At 42.7% G+C, this 17868-nt stretch overlaps 1 protein-coding gene across 2 annotated transcripts in view; it reads left to right on the top strand.

Moving 5' to 3' along the window:
• Positions 1-247: 247 nt before the first annotated feature.
• The window catches only part of Tnfrsf17 (TNF receptor superfamily member 17), a 31354-nt gene continuing 13733 nt past the window's right edge, over positions 248-17868 (top strand). Inside the window, exons 1-2 of one of the 2 annotated variants that reach the window (XM_046440691.2) lie at positions 248-364; positions 2127-2192. The gene's annotated coding sequence lies outside the window, so the exon portion shown is untranslated. Of the gene's footprint in view, positions 549-2126; positions 2193-17868 lie in introns of both variants that reach the window. The other variant, XM_046440681.2, reaches the window with a different exon arrangement.

Here is a 17868-nt window from a genome sequence, read left to right as displayed (position 1 = left end):
TACTGTTCATCGTGATTTGTGCTCACTTTTGAGGAGGTTTTAACAAAGTCTTGGCCTGGCCTCCTCGTTTAGTCCACCTCAAACTCCCTGGAAAACCCTGTAAGGAAAGGACCAGTTAGTTTTGCTCTTCTGCAACGCTCCACTTAGGATTTCCATGTAGTTCCCTAGAGAGACATTGGGTGTCACTTGTGAGTTATGTGAAGTCAATTTTCCTGGCAGTTGACAGCCTGGGTTCTTTCCCTAGAGCTTCCGGCTCCCTGAGATCCGGCTTGGAGGTATGTCCATTACCAGGACTTCTGCCCTCGCTCTGCCTGAGTCAATCTGCTTCTCATTTGTCCTCAAGAAGAGGGCTCCCTGAAGATGGGTAAGCTTCAAGTTTGAAGACTTCAAGGCCAAGGCCAGAGACTTGCAAATGATGTCTACGGACAGGAGGATGCTGTCGAGGAAGAGGGGGAGTGTCTGCAATGCCCCTGCCAGCTTGGAGTGCTTTCTCCCAGAATTCCCTGCACTCTGCCCACGGGCTTGTCCACACCAGGCTGTGAGCAACTGTGAGCAATTGGAGGGCAGGGACTATTATTTATCCTTCTCTCCTCCCTCCTTCTTTTCTTCCTTCTTCCCTCCCCTCCCATAAATATTTATTGAATATGAATTATGTGCCAGACGCTGGGCATAGAGCAGAGAAAATAGAAAATTTCTCTTCCTTCCTGGAATTTCCAATCTGATTTCTTATTTATCTGTATGTTCTCAGCACTAGCACACCATAAGGCACTTAATAACCACTTTAACAGCCTGGTATCTCTTCCAGTTTTCTTTTATGCATATCTGAATATATATACACGCTATTTCAATTTGAGATGCAAATGGGATCATGCCTTAATACCATTCTGTGACATACCCTCCTCCTCTAACAGTGTATTATGGCCCTCTTGCCATATTAGGACACAAAAATCTACTTCAGAATTTACGATTTCTCAAATCAAATGCTTTTTGGAGTCACTGAGATCTGTTCCTTAGAATTTAGAAAAGATTGGCCAGGAGTTCAAGTTCGCTCCCTTTGGATTCTCAGGGTTGGCCTAGGATTGGGACTGGACTGGCATGCTCAATTTCTCGCCGTCACTTCTGGTCTCTGTTCATGCTTCTGCTGAGTGGATTTCATCACAGTTTGTTTAGCCACTCTCCAGTGCTGGGCTTGGAGGTTGTTTCCGGTCTTTTACACAATGCTGTAGTGAATAACCTCATTCATCTTTTGTTTTATGCATAAGGAATAAATTGCTAGAAGCAGCATTGCAGAGTCAATATAGCAATATATAAATGCTGAATTCTCTCCATTAAGGTTATATTAATTTTCATTTCTGTTAGAATATGTTATCAAATTGTGATTTTGCTTATCTGTGCACACATACACATATTTCTTTTTTATATATTGGACTATTTGTGTGTGTGTGTGTGTGTGTGTGTGTGTGTGTGTGTGTGTAGGAATTATTAATCTGAAGCAGCCTTTTAAAAGTGTCAGAAAAAGTCATCTCTTTGTAATTTGAAATGTGATTTTTTTTCTTATGTTATTATTTGCTTTCATGTCTTTTTTTTTTTTTTTTTGTACTGAGGATTGAAACAGAACCTCGGGGCACTCAACCACTGAGCTAAATCCTTAGCCCTTTTTATTTTTTATTTTGAGACAAGGGAGTTGCTAAGTTGCCCAGACTGGCCTTGAACTTGAGATTCTCCTCCCTCAGAGTCCTGAGTAGCTGCGATTACAGACCTGTACAACCTTGCCTGGCTTCCATATTATTGTTCTTTTAAATCACACAACTCTTTCCACTATGTTGCGTTGCAGCTTTTCCTAGAGTGGAATTGCTTGGTTACAAAGTATAGTATCTTTAAAAGGATTTTGGATACATAGTGGGTATTAGATATTATGTGTTTAAAAACAAGTAACTTTTATAGGTTGAGAGAAAAGTTCCCCCACTCATCAACTTGGGCTGACCTTCTCTAATAAATACTTCCACCCACTTTTTATTTTCCTATATTATTTGAAACAAATTATTCCATCTTAAAAGATTTCAGAATTTAGAGAAGACATAATCTTTGGATAAGAAATTCACCATCTCTCTTCTCTGTTCTTCCAGGTACAGGCAATGGAAAGTTCCCCACTCATGCTGATCGGAAAGCTATCCCTGAGAGGCCACTTGGAGGTAAATGTTTAATCACACTCCATGTGCCCTAGGTGGAATCCTGCTCTCATTTTGCAGATAGGAAAAACAAGCATTCACATGGATGAGTCAGCCAGCCCGAGGCCTTCTTTTGTCCAATGAAAAGTCCCCATAGATCCCAAAGCTCTGCCTGAAACATGAATCTTAATTTTTTTTTTAATTCATTCAAAATGTGGGCAGGACATTGCCATCAGTCTGTTAATATGTCCAGGTATTTCCTCTGCCTCCTTCTGTTTGGATGTTGCTTCTAAGAATAATAACCAAGTTGATGTGTACTTCCCTCCTGGGATTTTTAAAAAAATGAAATTAGTTTCTTAATTGACAGGTAATAATTGCACATCTTTATGGGGTGCAGTGTGATGTTTCAGTGACTTGTGTGATGATTAAATTAATATACTTATCCATTATCTCAAACATTTATCATGACTTAGTGATGAGACTAGGCAGCATCCTCCCCTGTGGTGCGTTGGATTTTTAGAATACAATGTGATGGGCATCGGGCAGCACAGTGGACCTCTGTATTTCCCCGCAGAGGCCATCTGGCCAGGGAGGGGAAGTGGGGAAGAGGAACACAAGCTCATAGGCCTGTGAGTGGGAGAACTGATGCTTGAACCTCTTTGGGGTCTCCTTCTGCTTACCCACGGTGCATCTGAAACATGACTGCTCCCTGGGTCCTGTTCTCAGTCACTATCTGGATGGAAAAAGATTCCCAGCACAATCCCCAGAAGGGCTAGTAACTGAGCAACAGAACTTGATCGTGGCATTGCCTGGGGCCTGCCCTCAATCTCTTCCCACCCTCCTCGGGGCCAGTTCCTGAAAGCTTTTCCTGCTCTTGACAGGCTCCCACTGGCCATCTTCAGCTGCCTTCATTGCAGGGATACAGGCGCTGGGGGTGGGGGTGGATAACATGCTGACCACCGCCCTGGGAGGGTTTCATCATGGCCCTGTCTCTTCAGTTAGGTGGCACAATTACTGAGAATTAGTCTTACTGAGTATTACTGAGTATTATTATGCTAAGAGGAGACCCTACCTATACTGGCTCACAGGAGCCTCCAGTGCCCCAGAGATGGGCATTTAATATTATTATTTTATGCCCAGGAGGAACTGGAAGAGACTCTTTGAAGCCAGCAAGTCATGATGCCAGGATTTTGAATCCAGGGCTGTTTCACCCTAAGGTCCTTGCTCTTAGCTTTTGATTCATTTTTAAACCCCCCCCCCCCCATCCTGGAGTTGAACCAACAAGGATCTTGAGCATACTAAGCAAAAGCTCTGCCACTGGGTTAATCCCCAGCCCTTATCAATCTTTTGATTCATGGGTCATTCAAGAGGAGTAAGATCAGGCAAGAGGTGACATGAATGTTAGCCAGTGTCACTTTTCCAGGTTCAATAGAGCATTGGAGCTTCCCGGTGGGACAGCGTGTTTGCAAGGAAAGATGTGTGGCCTCTTTGGGGTACTCCTAGAGATAAGGGGGGGGAGGACTTCTGACTCCATGGTAGATCACACTGGACCTTTGGAATGACCTCATGTCACACTGAATGAGTGGCCTCGGACATCTATGCTAAGTGGAGGCTGTGGCTGTGTCCACCCTGCCACCTCATCAGGACTCGGAGCCACCGAGAGAGATACTGAATGCCACCATGCAGGAAAGGGAAGACAGCCTTCTCATATTAAATGTTAAATAATGACCACAGACAGGATCTCACTTTTCACTGTCTGCACCTAGCCCCATTAAATTAAGGCGTCCCTTGGTGGGGGATTTCTAGCTGGGACTTCCCACATGGGTCAGTCCCTTCAGGGAATTTGTGACACTACTCTTCATCTGGGCTCTCAAATATCCAATGTAGGCATCACCTGTCACTCTCCCAAACTCCACATCCAATCATTCACCATTGTTCTAATTTATTTTCTTTACATAATTTCAAAACTTTCAGTAAATCTTATTAATTTTACTCCAAAATAAATACATCCCACAGCTTTTGATGCTGTAGCATGGCTCTTGTGTCATCGTCCCCTTCCCCCTTCAGCCACTGCATCCCCTGACCTGGGGGGGCGGGGTGCAGCTGTCCAGTCTGTCCACAGCTTCCTCTCTTTTCCCACAGAAATGTGTTCTCGAAAATCCGGCAGAATGAGGGCTGAGGGTGTGGGCCCCTGGAAGAGTGCTCGCTTAGCGTGTGCCACACTGGCCTAAACGCGCACACAAATCAGGCAGAATGAGCTTTTAAAAATACAGATCATATGCTGGGCACGGTGGTGCACACCTCCCGAGCAGCTCGGGAGGCTGAGACAGGAGGATCTTGAGTTCAAAGCCAGCTTTGGCAATGGTGAGGCGCTTAGCAACTCAGTGAGATCCTATCTGTAAATAAAATACAAAATAGGGCTGGGGTATTTTGTGTTTTATTTAAATAGAGAGTGGCTCAGTGGTTGGATGCCCCTGAGTTCAATCCCCAGTACAAAAAAAGAAAAAGAAAAAAGAAAAATGAGATCTGATCCGATAACTATTCTGTTTAAAATTCTTTGATGGCTGTTTTCCCATTTCCCATAGGAAAAAAAATCTAAACTCCCTTGGTCTCCAGGGCCCTATGTAAGCTTGTCCTGCCCACCTTCTCCTGATGAACTCTGTTGCAGGAACTCTTCTTTCTTCAAGTTTCTACCCATGACTGTGATCTACCCAGCCCCAGGGCATTTGCAAGCACAGCTCCTCCCATTGGGCCTACTACCACAGGAACTATGAGGAGTTCCACCCTTCTTTCAGGACTTTGTTTCTGTGCCAGCAGCTCCTGACATAAAATCTTCCCTGCTCCTCTGAGCAGGTCCCCCCTTAAGTGAGGTGTCCCTTTCATTTCCGTCTGATAATTTATCCCAGGTGGTATTCTGGGTAGAATTATGTTCTATAAAAGGGCAGGTCTAAGTCCTAAGCCCTTAGAACCTGTGAATGTGACCTTACTTGGAAATGGGGTGTTTGCAGATGTAATTCAGTTAAAATCAGGTCACACAGGTTAGGGGAGGCTAATGACTGGTGTCATAAGAAGAGGGAAGTTTGGACATAAGTAGGCACAGGGGAGGACACTATATAAATACAGGAGCAGAGATGGGGGGAGGGATGTGGACAAGCCAAGAAACCCAAGAACTGCTGTATCCGTCAAAGGCTGGGAAAGACAGGGAAGGACTCCCCAAGAGCATCTGGAAGGAAGAACCACACCAACACTTAGTTGCAGACTTTTGGCCTCCAGAGATGTGAGAGAGTAAATTCCCATGGTTTTAAGCCACCAAATTGGGCTAATTTGTTACCTAGAAAATGAATACAGCTAGTAATTATTTTGTTTGCTTATTTTTTATTTCTTAGATTTTTCTCTTACTTGACAAGAGTTTTATTTCATGATCGTTTGTATCCCTGGTGCCCAGTGGTATATGGAGCATATAGTAAATGCTCACCAAATACCTTTGTTTCCCCCATGTCCAGTCAGCTAGAACAGCTTATCCACTTTAACTTGCCCTGTGTTCCTTGCTTTGTATATCCTCTGTGGCTTCCATTTCTGTTCATCACCTCCCTCTCACTTTTAATTTTTAAAAACTTTATTATTTTTTTAGTTCTGGGCATTGACCCCAGGGCCTTGTGTATCTTGGCAAATGCTCTAGCATTGAGCTATAGCCTTAGCTCTTTCCCTTCTTTTTTAACACAGATCTGATCTTAATTTTCTGCTCTAAACCTAAACTCTTTAACCACTGCCCATACTAGTTTCTGGACCTTGAGTGAGCTCTGTAGCCTCTCAGCCTCAGTCTCCTGATCTATTCAAAGCTAGTAATATAGCACCTGCCTTACCAGGTCAATGTCGAAAATGACCAAGAATCAATGCAAAGCATGTCACATCCTAGCATTCTCGTGAATGCTAATTTCTGTTGGGGTTAGGTTATATGAAACACAAGGCTCTATGATATGAGTCTGAGCTGGCTTACCCAGCAACTATCAAAAATGATAAAAAGGTGCGGCCAATCTGGAAAACAGTATGGAGACTCCTGGGAAAGCTGGGAATGGAACCACCATTTGACCTAGCTATTGCCCTTCTTGGACTTTTCCCTGAAGACCTTAAAAGAGCGTACTACAGGGATACTGCTACATCGATGTTCATAGCAGCACAATTCACAATTGCTAGACTGTGGAACCAACCCAGATGCCCTTCAATAGATGAATGGATAAAAAAAATGTGGCATTTATACACCATGGAGTATTACGCAGCACTAAAAAATGACAAAATCATAGAATTTGCAGGGAAATGGATGGCACTAGAGCAGATTATGCTTAGTGAAGCTAGCCAATCCCTAAAAAACAAATACCAAATGTCTTCTTTGATATAATGAGAGCAACTAAGAACAGAGCAGGGAGGAAGAGCAGGAAGAAAAGATTAACATTAAACAGATACATGAGGTGGGATGGAAAGGGAGAGAAAAGGGAAATTGCATGATAATGGAGGGAGACCCTCATTGTTATACAAAATTACATATAAGAGGTTGTGAGGGGAATGGGAAAATAAACAAGGAGAGATATGAATTACAGTGGATGGGGTAGAGAGAGAAGATGGGAGGGGAGGGAGGGGGGATGGTAGAGGATAGGAAAGGTAGCAGAATACAACAGTTACTAATAGGGCATTATGTAAAAATGTGGATGTGTAACCGATGTGATTCTGCAATCTGTATTTGGGGTAAAATTGGGAGTTCATAACCAACTTGAATCTAATGTATGAAATATGATATGTCAAGAGCTTTATAATGTTTTGAACAACCAATAAAAAAAAATGATAAAAAAACAAGGTTTGCCTGGCATTTGGGCCTGTTGAAGTTTGGAAAAGACATCAATTTTGAAAGCATGGGTTTGCATATCATTATAGACACAAAGAAAATACATTAAGTGAAAGATTTAATGTAGGTTCACATTTATATCAAAATCGTGTCAGTGGCACCAGAGATGTAATTTTAAAAATAGAAATAAAGGAATTCATTTTAATCATAGCTCTGAAAATTGGTGTTCTATATTTCTGAAATCCTCTTAATCAGGAAATTTAAAAAAATGCTTAAAATGGGTGGGAACACACATCAGAGCAATTCTGAAATTTAATGTGTGCAAATTATTCATATATTCATCATTTTATTATAGCACATAGATTTGTAGAATCAAGTTCAGAGTAAAGGGAATATCCATTAGCTACTATAAAGAGGCCCATAAGTGAAATGGATTTAAATATTATAACTACCTTCCTATTGACTCAGAGCTCTTGCCAAAGCCTTCGCTGTTTAATACATTTGGTGGTTCTCATTAATGCGAAAGGCTGAATTGGTGGAAAATTTTCCTTATAAAAACATTTTCTTTCACAAAGTGAGACTTTCAGTAGCACTGAATCAGACTGTGGTGTGGCCAGCTGCTTTTCTGCAACTGCTTTTGTTTGTTTGGAAAAGCTTTAAAAACAGGCTCAGCCAGGAAGGGAGTAATGATTGAAAACAGGAATATGGATAGACCTTGATATGAAGGCTAGCCCAGGTGCTCCCAGCAAGATGAGCATGCTATGAACAACTAGTTATTAAGATCTGAAACTCACCTAAATGGTAGGAGATGAAGAAGCTTTGGCTCATATTCTGTGGCCTGGGAGGGGACAATTGAGGCAGGGCTGTGGTTGGAATGTGCCCCTGGAGTTCATGTGTTAGAAACTAATCCTCAATGCCAAATGACCTTTAAGAGGTGATCAGATCACGAGAGCTCTGTCCTCTCCAGTGACTTAATGCTGGTATCACATATGTGGGCTTTTTATACGTGGTCTCTCTCTCTATTTCTCTCTTGCTTTTGCCCTTCCGCCTTCTGCCATGGGATGACACAGCAAGAAGACCCTCTGTTGAACCACCATGCAAAGAAAAGACCATGGACTACAATTTTAAATCATATTAAAGCAAGCTTGTATTGTGCACACATAGAAAGCTGGTCACCAGCAACTGACTCTCCCAACCCTGGGCTAGAGATCAGCAATCTAGCTCTCCAGGAACAAGGTTTTATAGCACAAAAAGTTGCAAATGGGGTTGTCTTGAGAACTCACAGATAACAGGATTTTGACAAGCATAATACAAAGGCAGATAGCAGGTTAATGGTCTACGTGGCATGATATTTCAAGGAAAGGAGTAAATTCAGATCCCAACGTCAGGGTTTATGAGGTGCCGCTGAGGTTTCAGAGAGGGTTGTTATCTGGTCAAGGAGAGCTAGGCATGGGTGACTTCAGATCATGTGCAGGAATTCCAAACAAGTTTAGAAATCTCAGTAACTTATAGTAACACAGAAATTAATTTTTCATGACTTTGTGATAAGATGGTTCCCAATCTTAAGATGGAATTAGGCTGGGCTCATCACCTTACCAGATGTGGACCCCTTTATCTTGAACTACTCAGCCTCCAGAACCAAGAGGAATAAATTTCTGTTTCTTTAATCACCCAGTCTGTGTATTCTGTATTCTGCAAAGCAGCAGGAAGTGCACTAAGACAAGCAGCTAGCTTTTCAGGCAAAATATTCTGCTGATTTTCCCCCACCGTGTGTGTGTGTGTGTGTGAGAGAGAGAGAGAGAGAGAGAGAGAGAGAGAGAGAGAGAGAGAGAGACAGAGAGAGATATGACTTCCCCCCTGGTGATATGTCTGTTTCTGAACCCATCTCAGCAGTAGCTGTAGGTCCTTGGTGTATGGTGGTGCCTGCCTGTAGTTCCAGTGATACAGGAAACTGAGCAGGAGGATCATCAAGTTTGAGGAGAGCCTTGGCATCTTACCAAGGCCCTGTCTCAAAATAAAAAAGAAAATGGCTGAGGATGTAGCTCAGTGATAGAGAGCTTGCCTACCATTGACAAGTTCCTGGGTTCAATTTCCAGTGACAGAAAAGAAAAAGAAATGGGGAGATCACAAAGGACCATGATTGAAGAGCTAACAATGCTTAATTCCAGGAGACCAGATAGACGTTTTGTATGAAGTTCGGATCTTGGACCAGGGAACATTTTTTTCTTATGTTATAAAGGGCATTAATGGGAAATTGATGAAATTTAAATAATATTTGATGATAGTATTGTAGCAATATTAATTTCCTGATTTTTTGATAATTATACTGTGGCTATGTAATAGATGCCCTTGATTTTAGGAAATACACACTGAAGTATTTAAGTATGAAAGAAATATCATGTCTCTATCTTTATTTCCAAATCATTCATAAAAATGAGAATCATACAAAGGCATAGTAGTCTCCCCTTATCAGTGGTTTTTCTTTCTATGGTTTTATGGCTTTAGTTACTTGTTGTCAATCATGAATACTACCAAACCCTATATATACACAGTACAATAATATTTTGAGAGGGAAAAAGGGAGGGAGGGAGAGAGAGAGGGGCTGGGAGGAAGAGAGACCACACTCACATAATTCTTATTACAGTATATTGTTATAATTTATAATGTGCCTAATTTATAACTTAATTTCTTACTGTGCCTAAGTTATAAATTAAACCTTATCATAGGTGTGTAAGCAAAGAAAACAGCACTACAGGTTTTGATATGCTCTAAGATTTCAGGCGTCCACGGGGGTCTTGGAGTATATACCCTGTGGACGGGTGGTGCCCCTGTACTCTAGGGAGGTAGAATGGTAAAGCAGATGCAAAATGTTATCACTTGAAAGTCCTAATAGAATTCATTGTACTATTTTTACATATTTTTTATAAGTATAAAATTCTATTAAAGTTAAAAACAAAACATCATGATTAGGGAACCCTCTGCCGTTGTATGTCTTAGTGCTGATTGCACTACAATAAATTTTCTGCAAAGTACTTTTCAGGCAGGATGTGATTCTTGCTCATATAATGGCTATTATTGTTGTATTTTTTCAATCCTCTGCATGATTGTACTAAACGTCATAGAAAAATTAAAGATTTGCTCAGTACTTGGGCTCCCTGGGGGAAAAAGAAATAGTGAAGCATTTTTGCTAATGTCAGGTGTGTCAAAGAAAGTACAAGGCAAGTTGCTTTCTAAAATTTCTAATGAAAAACTGGGGGGGGGTGTGCAGCCATGTGAGACCCTGGGTTTGATCCCCAGTACTGCAAAAAAAAAAAAAAAAAAACAACAACCTAATACTTCAATGCATTTTATACGTTTTTAAGATGGTGTAAATATTTATTTGTATTTAGCCTGAGAGGGTTATGAAGCTTATAAAAATAGACTACAATATTGATACATCAAGTCTTTCCAAAGCATTTAACTTAGTTTTCATGTATATTTAACTTAGTTTTGCATGTATATTTCACTATGTGATATTTACATAAATAATTATAATAACAAATACGAATTCTATAAATATGTTGGGAACACACACGAATAACATTTGGAATAAGTGCACACAACTCAATAGGAATAAACACTCAGGCACTTTCTTGCTGTGGGTATCAGTCAGGGTATCTTAGGTTGATGGGGGTGTTGATCGATCCACCTAGTAAGTTAATTGGAGATCGTATAGGAAAATTAACACTTTGTTAAGTAGCAAGTATTTACTGTCATGTCCTCAACCATTGCCTTTCCCGTGGATATTTCGCCAAGATATTCTAGGCCCTGGTAGTAAAATGTTATCTAGTTACCACCATCACTAAAGCAAACATATCAAAAGGGGAAAGGCTTTCTACATTCCAAGGTTTGTGATACCACTCTTCAAAGTCAGCACTGTATTTGAAGAGCTTGCTGGTAACATTTTCATTTTGATAGGATTGAGCACCTATTTTGAGAAATCCAGAAGTAGCTCCATCATCTTGGTCAGGACTGTTTTGTTTTGTTTTGTCCGCAATACCAGGGACTGAACCTAGGGGGCGCTTTACCCCTGAGCTACATCCCCAGTCCTTTTTATATTTTTTATTTTGAGACAGGGTCTCTCTAAGTTGCCCAGACTCTCCTGGAACTTGTGCTCTTCCTGCCTCTGCCTCCAAGTCACTGGGATTGCAGGCATGTTCCACTGAGCCCAATCAGCTTGGTCAAGACCCCAAGATGGAAGACAGGGGAAAGGAATTTACCTCTGTAAAGGAAGAGGAATTTAGTGGCCTGTGAATGTGAGAAGTCCCATGCTTACTAACCTTAGGCACTGTTACCACCAGGAACTCAAACAAGCAAACATTTCTATTAAATGTATCTCTTGTGGGGTGTGGAGGCTCATACTGGTGATTCCAGTGACTCAGGCGACTGAGGCAAGAGAATCTCAAGTTCGAGGCCAGTCTGGGCAACTTAGCAAGACTCTTTCTCAAGATAAAAAATAAAAAGGGCTGAGGGTGTGGCACAGTGGTAGAGCCTTTGCCTGGCTTGTGTGAGACTCTGGGTTCAATCCCCAGTACCATAAAAACAAAACCAAAAAACCACAAAGAACTCTTATCTCATCCCCAAGACACTGAGATTCATTAAAGGGGAGAATCTTTTGTGCTGGAGAAACATCCTGATTGGTCACAAGTGCCCACACATTGAGCCTAAGGTGTGCATATCGTAGCATGTCCCCAAATAGGTCCCTTAGAGCACCAGTTCAGTTAACGGGTGTTCTGTGAAAAAGGCCCATGGTCACATGCGTTTGGGAAACTCTGGGGTCCAGAGTATCCTCAGTTGAAGGTACTGGGTTCAAAAGGAGACACCCTGAAGTCTGGCACTTTGGCATGCTGGGGATGAGAAGGCCTCTGGGGTGAAGTCTCTCTGACCTTCTTCTGTCCTCTTGTTTCTTACCTGTCTTTCTCCTTATCCACCCCCAAGCAATTCTTAGAAACCAGAATAACCTCTTTCCCAAGGTGAGTCACAGAAACTAGAATATTACTCCAACCATCTCCACCCTTCTGCATAGGAACTAGCCACAAAGGAATTTTCTCACCTACTTTTGTCTGGTTGTAGATGATAAGACCCTCCTTCTGGAGGGATTCTGCCCCATACCCAGGAAGAAGGAGTGACTTATAGAGGCCAAGAAGAACCTGAACACAGACCTCACCAGCTCCCCCCAGGCTGTTCCCATTAGGTCACAGGCCTTAGTCCAGATACATTTCTACATGGCTGTGCATTCTTCATCAGATCTAACTATAAAAATACACAGTTTTCCCCAAGTATTTGAGTCTTCCTTTCCCAAGTTCCACTTAAAACTTGAGTTAAATAAATGTGTTATGCTTTTCTCTTGCTGATCTGTCTTCTGACCCAGGAGGACAGGCACCGCCCCTTTCCACCCGCACACCAGACACTCACAGAACACTGAATACACAGACACGCAATTTGTGTCATGCATAGTTTCCTCAAACTCCTTTTCATGCAAATCTTTCTTTCGGTGATGGAACTGAACCCAGGGTCTTGGGTATGCTAGGCCAGCACTCTGCCACTGAGCTACATACCTGGTTTTTGAAATCGTTCACTCATGGAACATCTTTTACACTAGCTGTTCCTTTAAATTCGTTTTAGGAAACATTGATATCTGTCCTTGAAAGCTGGGTGGTTGTGGAAACACGGGATTTTTTTGATTGAGATAAAAACCATAGCAAATTATAAAATAATGTTCAGTCCCAGGTTTGGGCACCAAAATAAATAAATAAATAAATAGTAAAATAATAAAATGATGAAAGTTCCTCAAGACTTAAACAGAATTCCCATGCACACTGGAAATGGTACTATTAGGTGACTCCCTACGAAAACTGAAAACATGTCCACATGATGATTTGTTCGTGATGGGCTGCGGATGTGGCTCAGTGATAGAGCACTTGCTGGGCATTGCATGAGGCCAGGATAAATAGAATATGGTTTATCCTTGTCATGTACTTTTTTTGAACATAGAAAGGAATGAAGCCCTGATACATCCTAGAGCATTCATGAACTTTGAGATCATCATGCTGAAGTGAAAGAAGCCAGACACAAAAGGCCACATATGATATGATTTTTGTTTACATGAAATGTCCAGAATAATGAAATCCACAAAGACAAAAGTGGATTAGTGGTTGTCACTGGCCAGAGGGGAGAGGATTGGGGCATGACTGCTTAAAGGGATGCAGGTTATTTTTGGGATGTTGAAAATGTTCTGGAATTAAATAGTGGTATGTATTAGTCTGTTTCCTTATACTATAATAAAATGAAATGCATGAGGCTGAGTACTTTAGAAAGAAAGGAGGTTTACTGAGCTCACAGTTTTGGAGGCTGAAAGTCCAAATGGTGTGGCACTGGCTCTGGTGAGGGTTCCTTTGGCTGCTCGTGGTGGATAACATCACATGCCAAGAGTATCTACAAGAGGGAGGGAGATCACATAGCAAGGCAGCATGGGGAGCTATCAACCTTTCAACCTCTCACTGCAGAGATTGGAGAAAATGTAGTCTCACTTTGCTCAGCAGTTCATCGCGTCCCAAATGTGTATGTTCCAGAGTCATTTATACCTTAGGAAAGAATTTCCTCAAGGGTACTGTAAAAGTTCTTGAACTTGACATCTTGAAGGGAGTTGTAAACAACCAGCTAAATAATTACATTGTCTTTCTAAGCCATAGGATTTTTATATATAATCAATTATTATTATTATTTATAAATAACAATGGCATGTTGACTGATACTGTTAACATTTCTGAGGCACAATATGCCTAGGTTATTAGATTGTTTAATGCTATAACCAAATACTTGCAGGTGGGCTTTGTTGGTATGGTACAAAATTACTTCCTGAAATTTGTCTAGGTGGTTAGAAATTGTAGAATATGGAGCTCTTGAAATTTTAAAGATCCTTATCCTACAACTTGTGTGACAAGCTACATAGAGTCATGTCCTATGTCCCAGGCTCTGTAGTGGTTGCTTGTGATGCCCTCACAGCAAACATATACAGTAGGTACTAGCCTCCATCATAGGTCACATAACAGCTCAAGTCATGCAGCTAATGAACGGCACAGGTGGGACTGAACCAGGACTGACTGCCTGATTCTCAAGACCATCATCTTTTTTAAAGTGCATGTTAATTATATAGAATAATGGATTTCATTGTGACATACCTGCACATGAATCTAACATATTTTTATCATTCCCCTCCTCCCTACCTATCCTTTGCTCTTCTCTCCCGCCTCCCGGCACCCCACTTCCTCGTTTCTAATATTTCTCTTTCTACTTTCATATTGTCAAGACATGATCTTGCTGGGCATGGTGGTGCATGCTTGTAATCCCAGCAACTCAGGAGTCTGAGGCAGGAGGATCTCAAGTTCAAAGCCATCCTCAGCAGCTTAGCTAGACCATGTCTCAAAATAAGAAATAAAAAGCATTGGCAATGTATCTCAGTGGTTAATGCTCCTGGGTTTCAGTCCCTAGTACCACAACAACAACAACAACAACAGAAAAGATAAGACCATGAGCTTAACTTCTACCCCATGCAGCCTTTATTCCACATATCCTCAGTTATTAAACAAGTTTACATTTTAATTACCATGGAGTGTAGATAGATTTTGATGAATTTAAAATGAATCCAAGATTTCTCAAATTGTCTTCTATTAATACAAGCCCTACTGTTTGAAGTGTTTTACACTTTAAAAAACCAGTGGAAAACGTGCATTTAAACTCTTCTAATTAGGATGGGGGTGTGGCTTGGTGGTGAAGTGCATGCCTGGCATGTGTGAGGTCTTGAGTTCCATCCCTAGCACCAATAAAAACCCACCACCACCCCTACCGATTAGAATTAAGATCACTTTTATTGCTTAAGTTGTACTTGTGCAGTCAAGAACATATACTGCTTGCACCTGCTGTGGTGGGACCAGAGGTAATGGTTCCAACTGGGGTAAATGGTTCATCCTCATGCAGCTTGATACTTCTCTGGGTTGGGCTGGTCATGGCTTGGCCTTTCCTGGGACAGTCTCAGTTGGCACCACTCTCTAGAGGTAGAATGGTCTGCCGATCCATATAACTGATCCACCCCACAGACCATCTTCATCATGATCTACAGGGAGATCTTCTGCCTCCCATCTCTATACCTCTAGGCTCTACAGAGTTGTCGTTCCTGGTCCCCAGAGGGTTGCACTCTTGACTTACACCATGGCAGAGGTCCTGTTGAACCACAAGCTGTGCCAGTACATTTTGGACCCCTGTGCCTAGTGTTCAGTAGGAGACATGGGCATCACCAGGCTAAGCGACATAACTGGTCTGGATCAGTAGGAGAGAAGACTACTTATACACAATAGGGTCAGAGAGGAGTATCTGTTCAACTAGGTGATCCACTTGGGAGTGTATCAATCTGTGTTGGGTGGCTATAATAAAGTACCTGAGGCTGGGTGACTTACAAAGTAAGGAGGTTTGTTCAGCTCATAGTTCTGGAGGTTTGAGAATATGGCACTGAGATCTGCTCTTCTTTGGTGAGAGTCTCATGGCGGGTGGCATCACACTGGTAGGAGCACGTGGAAGACATCACATGTGAGACAGGAAGCAAGAAAGAGCTGAACTTGCTCTATGACAACCCATTATTATGAGAAATAATCTATTATGTACAACCAGGATTAATCCCTTCTGGGGGTGGTGTCCCCTATGACCTAACCCCCTTCAACTAAGCCCCATCTCTTAAAGGTCCTGTCATCTCAACACTACTACACTGGAGACCACGCCTCAGAGCACAGAACTTTGAGTACATCCTCAAGCCATATCCAAGCCATAGCAGGGGGCTTCCTGGCCCTCCCTGTACTGAATGAACTCGTGGGGTGACCCTGGCCTGAGAAGGGTACCATCTGCTTAGATCTTTGGTTCTCCCATTCAGGGAGAGCTGAAGGTAAGGAGAACTTGGTTGGATGGCGGAGGAAGAGAGGGTGTTCTTCCTGTGCAGCCCCAAGACCAGCGCAGTGACAGAGGTTATGGTGGGAATCACTAATTTCCCTCTTTGAGTTTCCCCCAGGGAGGAAGGATCACAGAACAATGGAGGCCGCTTCTTGCACTTGCATGGAGAGGCACAAGGTGTCGGCTATGGTGGTCAAAGACACCTTTGGTCTCTGAGATGTGCTGCAGGGGACAAAAGCTACAGACTTCCCCAGCTGATGCCACCTACTGCTGCTTTCTCATGGGGACTAAGGTTCCTGTGGCTGCTCCCAGCCAGGCTGGGCTCTGCGAAGGTCATTCTGCAGGACAAAGGATTCTCTGAAGGGCAACTCTGCCTCAAGAACTCCCCATTAGGGGCTGAGGATGTGGCTCAAGCAGTAGCGTGCTCGCCTGGCATGCGTGTGGCCCGGGTTCGATCCTCAGCACCACATACAAACAAAGATGTTGTGTCCGCCGAAAACTAAAAAAATAAATATTAAAATTCTCTCTCTCTCTCTCTCTTTAAAAAAAAAAAAAAGAACTCCCCATTAGCTGGGCGCAGGGGCGCATGCCTGCAATCCCAGCGGCTCAGGAGGCTAGGGCAGGAGGATTGCAAGTTCAAAGCCAGCCTCAGCAACTTAGCGAGATATTGTCTCTTAATAAAATATAAAAAGGGCTGGGGATAAGGCTCTAGGGGTTAAGCACCTTTGGGTTCAATCTCTGGTACCCCACCCACCTCCCAAAAGACCTCCGCATTAGACTGGCCAAACCCTTTTGGATGGTGCTGCAATCTGAGCCCCTTTTTTTCGTTGTGCTGGGGATGGAACCTGGAGCACCAAGCATGCTAGGCAAGGGCTTTACCACTGGGCCAGGCCCTAGCCCCTGGTCTGAGGGTCTTCCTACCCGATTCCTTCTTTCCCTTTCTCCCTCACTCATGTTGAGCTCAGGAACCTCATCTCCCTTCTATGGCTTTTCCCCTTTATTTTCCCTAGGTGTCCCCAGTAATAGACTCCATCTTGGCAACTGCTTCTTTTGGGACCCCAACTAATGCTGGAGTTTCTTCCCCTCCACCCTCCTTTCGGTCCAGTTTCAATTCCATTCCCGAATGGCATTTTCACAATTGTATGTTCTTTGGATAGCACTTTATTTATTTATTTATTTATTTATGCTTCCCCTACCAGACTGTAAAGTCCAATACATCAGGGACCATGTCCAAAAGAGGTCACAGTTGTACCAAGTCTCCTGGCTCAGTGTCAGGGTTATGGCAGGCACACGCTCAATATTTATTGGTCAGAGGATTTTTCTCCATCTCTCAAGTCATCTAATGATGCAGATGCTGCTTGGCCATCTCTGTGCCTTGTCATTGTTGGTGTTTAAAGTGGAGACAAGGAGGGTCACAGGGAGAAGTCAGTGATGAAAGAAAGAAAGAAAGGAAGGAAGGAAGGAAGGAAGGAAGGAAGGAAGGAAGGAAGGAAGGAAGAAAAGAAAAGAAAGAAAAGAAAAGAAATCAGATTCCCCTGACACAGTGCACCTCACAATTGTGAACAACTGGGACACCCTGGAAATCAAAGTGAAGTCACTTTGAAAAATTCTAAAAGAGCTGACAGAATGTGGCTCTTGTAATGGGGCCAAGATGAAGAGTTCAGAGGAGCTGGTCTTCAAAGGGAATCTTCAGGGAAGCCAGCAGAGCCTGGAGAATTGGCCCCAAATCAAATTAGCCTTTTCATGTCCTCAAGCAAACGAGGCTTCTGGAGATGTGCGGAGATGGTGGGAGGAGGGAGAGGAGGAGGAGGAACAACTCTGCACACTGCTCTCCCCTGGCAGGTGGGGATGCCTAGCTGCCTGCCTGCTTAGATCCCAGCCCTGAGC

This window comes from Marmota monax, unplaced genomic scaffold (genome assembly GCF_021218885.2).
Source record: "Marmota monax isolate L192 unplaced genomic scaffold, Marmota_monax_Labrador192_F-V1.1 WCK01_AAM20220418_F8-fsc00035, whole genome shotgun sequence".
Classification (NCBI taxonomy): domain Eukaryota; kingdom Metazoa; phylum Chordata; class Mammalia; order Rodentia; family Sciuridae; genus Marmota; species Marmota monax.
This window is presented reverse-complemented; position numbering and strand designations above follow the sequence as displayed.